The sequence below is a fragment of the Pomacea canaliculata genome, linkage group LG12 (assembly GCF_003073045.1).
Source record: "Pomacea canaliculata isolate SZHN2017 linkage group LG12, ASM307304v1, whole genome shotgun sequence".
NCBI lineage: Eukaryota > Metazoa > Mollusca > Gastropoda > Architaenioglossa > Ampullariidae > Pomacea > Pomacea canaliculata.
The window spans coordinates 9,087,491-9,092,477 of NC_037601.1; the positions used below are offsets into that span (position 1 = coordinate 9,087,491).

The 4,987-nt window shown below is 34.5% G+C and overlaps 1 long non-coding RNA gene across 1 annotated transcript; it reads left to right on the forward strand.

Moving 5' to 3' along the window:
- Nucleotides 1-349: 349 nt before the first annotated feature.
- On the forward strand, nt 350-4,380 carry LOC112577216. The gene is made up of 2 exons (XR_003102024.1): nt 350-623; nt 1,644-4,380. It is a non-coding gene; the product is annotated as an uncharacterized LOC112577216 (long non-coding RNA).
- The last annotated feature ends 607 nt before the right edge of the window (nt 4,381-4,987 follow it).

Consider the following 4,987-nt stretch of genomic DNA (forward strand, 5'->3'; position numbering starts at 1 on the left):
CCTCGGCAGGACCCAGCATCAGCAGCGCCGCCACGTCCGGCACCGAAGCTGGGAGTAACCCAAGGTCAGCGGGTGCAACGTCCTGAAAACCGCAGGCAGCCAGCAGAATGACGCAGGTACAACAATTAATGCTCGTCTCCTGCTTTTGGTCATTTCTTGCGTAACTGGTCCTTTTCCTCTTGCTTCTAATAGAATTGAGTAAAACTTGTAGTGGTGGCAGAATTACTGCAACCACGTATAGTGTACAACATGTGCGCACCATTTTGAAAACGGTGTATTTCTTGTTTTGTTTTTTTAAATATACCCGAAGTAAGGGAAGTCACTCGCAGGTGATGACGTCAACCTTGCAGGCCTCTATGTCACAAAAAATTTATTTATACTTTATTTCAAATATATGTAACACAGATATCTACCATTTCATCTCTTATATTATATTCAAAAGCTACTGATTAATATTTTTCCAAGAACCTTTTTTCTCATCGTGTGTTGGTCTCAAACCACATAAACATAAACATGGTATTTGGAAAGTCAAGCCGCAAGTCGCCAAGTAGAGGTCTGAACAGCTTTGCCATCCGTAAATTCAGGGGGATTAGTTCCATTTATAAATGGACACAAGGCATCAGGTAAACCAGCCTGTTTGTACTTAAATATTGCGTTGCCTTTGTAAATAGTGCAACAATGAACTTCTGAAGTTGAAGCAGTAAGCTCGTCCGGGAGCACACACAAGTAGGAATCAAGGACGTGCATTGGGATTGAGTTCGTGGTAGGAATACTGTTCAGTATCGCTGTCGCTATCATTTGATAAGTATTATAATTTTACGATCACCATTTGCTGTTTTCAGTCGGTGTACGTTCTAATTCTCTAATGCTATAACAAGTTTTATAAGATATGGCAAGTTCCTTTGGCAAGAGTGTTAAAATGCTGAAAGTAAAGTCAGCATATTTGAATGTCCAAAGGACGGTAACGACCAAGTAGCGCAAATAGTGCAGTGCAACAGTAGGCCCGCATAATACCTGTAGTTTGACACCCGGATCTTTTTTGTTGAGTGTATAAATAGCTCACTGGTGAAGGGAAAGAATTGTTCTATTCACAGCAATACAACAAGACAATACAACTTTATTAATACACAAAGGTACTTATTCCAGATAGTGCTCAAACTAGCAATACACAGATAAATATTTACATGTACATGTTGAAATAATTTCTCTCTCTCACGCACTATATGTACCTATATATGCACATACTCCCAGCAATGGTAACCTTAGGTCACCTCAGGTTAATACAAGATCATGCACGACCAATAGTGTCGATCAAGTAAAAGGTACATAGAATGAATGAGTTGCTGTAACAATTGGTTATGGCCACAGGCATCGTATATCTACAGCCAGACCACAAGAGTGAAAATTCACATGCCAATACATGATCAGAAATAGCATTAAATTATGTTTGTGATTAAATTATGATGATGTCAACACACATATACACATCTAAAACACATAAAATATATAAACGTGTATATATTTATTTGCATTATTGAATATATCAAGAGCTCTTAAGATAAAACCCTTTCTTTGTTCTGGTGATGTGACCTATAGATGTATTAGGATCTCACACTGAAACCTATTAATCTCTTATGTCCCAGCCAGGCATTTGCATATTTGTTCTTCGCACCTGGAAATAACAACTGATGGTCATATAAGCTGCAAGCTACAAAGAGGTTGGTCATAAAAAGATGGAGAGATTGCATAGATGGAAAAGACTTTTTTCAGGATTTCGTCGCAGGAGATTCCACACAAATATTGTGTTTCAAAGACAAGTGCCATTATCAAATCCATCTTGGCATCCACCCCTTTTTTTCTTGAATAATATAGCTGATACTGTGATGAGGCAACCAAGGTGTTTGCAGAATGTAGACTGTACACAGCTTTTGACAGGAGGCAGCACACATTATGAGAATTTTTCTTCAACCTGTTGGCTGGAAGACCATCTTCATCACTTTGGAGAGGCATCTTCTTTCAGGGAGATTATTCTTGCTCCAGAATATTCCTCACATTACTGTGCTGCTGAACATGAAGACTGTAATCCACCACCCTACGATGATGAGCCACCACCCAGCTATGAAGAAGCCATTGCTGTAGCACAACATTGTGATACAGATAACCTCCATTCTGAAAATCTGTGGTTCTAAGGAAATACTGGGGTATCTTTTTTCCTTTTTCACTGTGTTATTCTAATACTCGACAGAAATACTTAAGGTTTACCATGCAAGTAAACCACACAGTAAGCAAAGTTAAAACCTAATTTGAATGTACCGATTTGTGTAAAGAAATTATGTCAAAAACAAATTGTTACATAAAAAGTTTTCAAATTTGGAGAGCAAAAACTATAATATTAGCATAACTTTATGTTATACAGTCTCTGTATTGTGCAATAAGTCAGATTTTTATATTATCTGCATATTACAAATGCATATTACATTTGCTTTGTTAAATTGGTGTTTTGGTGCATAATGGGGAAGCAAAGGAAGTGACTATCCCATTGAAAGCAAGTTTTCACATTTGTATATGTATTTATTGAAGTTTTTAAAATCTATCTCAGAAAAATTATCTTTTGCATTTTCTTCCACTTGCTATACTCGAAGGTGAGTCAAAACAGCATATTTTTTTACAGAGCTTGTAGGTAATCACTAGTTTGAAAAATGAATAGTTTCTCAGTGAGCACAGCAATCTTGAGCCATATTTATCAGTCATTCATTGAAAGTATCATCTTCTTCCTTTGCTTACTAGTTTGTTTGTCATAACTCCAATAGAACAGTATTGTACATATTTGTTCTAAGCTAATTGGTGTCATGCATAGGGACTTTGCTTCTTTTTGTTATCAGCAAATTATCAGAAGAGCTAATGCATTTTGTCCGTACTATAGCATGCACTAAAGTTGTTTTATTGGGTTCAAGCAAATTTTATGCTATGCCTGTTATACAAAAGTAAGAGGCACTTAAAATCATTATACCCTCAGTTCAGGTGAATTGTTGATTGTGTAAGCATGTGGCTGTAAGGTGTTGAAGGTGTACTTTACGAATGGTTTTAGATGTAAGATTGCATGGTTTTGAGTTTTGCTATGATGCACCACTTGCCTTATCCTTGTCTTGCAACTGGCAGTTGGTTTTTTTCTGTTTTTTATAACTGGGGGCATTTCCCAAGCTATAATTGCCCATTGGAATTAATAAAGTTGGTCATTTGTCATTTGTGTGTGAAATAAAATACAGAACTGTATTTTGTTAAAAGCCTTTATAATTGAGGGTGATTTTGCAGTTATTGTCTTCCTTTGAAGGTTGAAATTTGTGTTAACTTTATAGAATATTTCTTGGTCAGTGCCTCTATTTTTGTCTTCCTTTCTTACTGTTAATAATAGAATTTTTAATGTGGAGGGGAGCTTGTTGTGCTAAATGCTGAGCTCAGCTCACTTGCTCTGCATTTGTCTCTCTTTCTATTAATGTTGCCTCTTTCACTCTGCCTGGGTCAGAAGAAAAAAAATTTACAAAAGTTGGTGGATCTATATGTTTGTGTGTATATGTGGACACCTGAAACATAAGAGCACTTACTTGTTCAGTTATATTCAGTACTTTTCAGATGGTTAGAGAGGTGTGGAGGTAAAAAGAAAGAGAAAGAATGAGTGCACGTGTGTCTATATACATAAATTGCTTGATGAATTTAAATTTCATTTGCAGTACTCCAATATTTACTGATTCATATAATTTTATATAATTTTGTACTATAAATTTTATCTTATTTTGTTAAAGAGGCATGCACCAATTCAATATGGGTCATGTATATGTAGTTTTGATATGGATAAGATATGTAATTAATAATAATCCAATAACAGTGTTATGATCTGTAAGCTAGCTATATTTCAATAAAATTTATGTCATTCTTTATAGTCTTTTTGCATTATAAGTTTTGAAAATATTATTTGCTTGCATTGTAAATATATAAATCTTCAATTCCAAGGTGATTAAGTAAACTTAAGTTTTAAATACTTTCATTAAGTACCAAAATATGTCCCCGTAATTTCTTTTGACAGTTCAAACTGTCTGTAAAGAAAAATCAAGCAGCTTTGCATTAAAAGTAATCTTAGGAGGTATTGAGATAGATGAAAAATGTTAAGATTACCTTCTTGGCTATTCTTTTATGTAGGCCTCAGATGCTAGTCTCAAAATATTTTAAGACACAGGATTTTTATTTGTGTACTTTTTCAGAATGGGTTAAAGAAAACAGCCTATTGCTTTGTGTGCTTAATACATAAACATCTTATGGTTATAATTACATCATTTTTAGTAGATTTTATTTCTGTACAAGAAATAAACATACTGTACAGTATAACTGTGTGTTTTGTTTTATAAGATCTTTCTAAATGTTAGAGTCTGTTTGACAGATGAAAGAGCAGCGTATGAGCAGTTCAAGTGAATGGTGAAGCTGCGGAGATATGTAAGAGTCATGAGACAAGCGGAAAGCAGTTTTCTTAATATCTTGAAATGTTTTTGACAAAGTAATCAAAGTTGGTTTTCATTGAATTTCCTTTTGATTGCCTAATTCCCTCTGCACTTTTAATATGCATTTCATCACACAGATCTTTTTGTACTCTTTCTCCCTCCTTTACTATTTGTAATAAAAGAGTTATGTGGCTTTAATTATTATTATTTCAGTTTTTAGGAGAAAGGAATTTTCTTTTTATTGACTAAATCTCTATATGTGACTAAATTTTGGTTAAGTTTTAGTTCAGGATGAAGCGACAGAAAGCTTAAAAGGTTGCTAGTTATCAATTATTAAGTGTTTACAACATCCGGCTACTTTTAAATAATAAATTAGATTATACTGATCACAGAGTTAAAATAGTTTCCTTTCAATCATTGGTGTGTGATTAATTAGTGGCGTTTTGAAGAGATAAGCGATATAACATACACAAAATAATATATACGTGTGAAGGCTG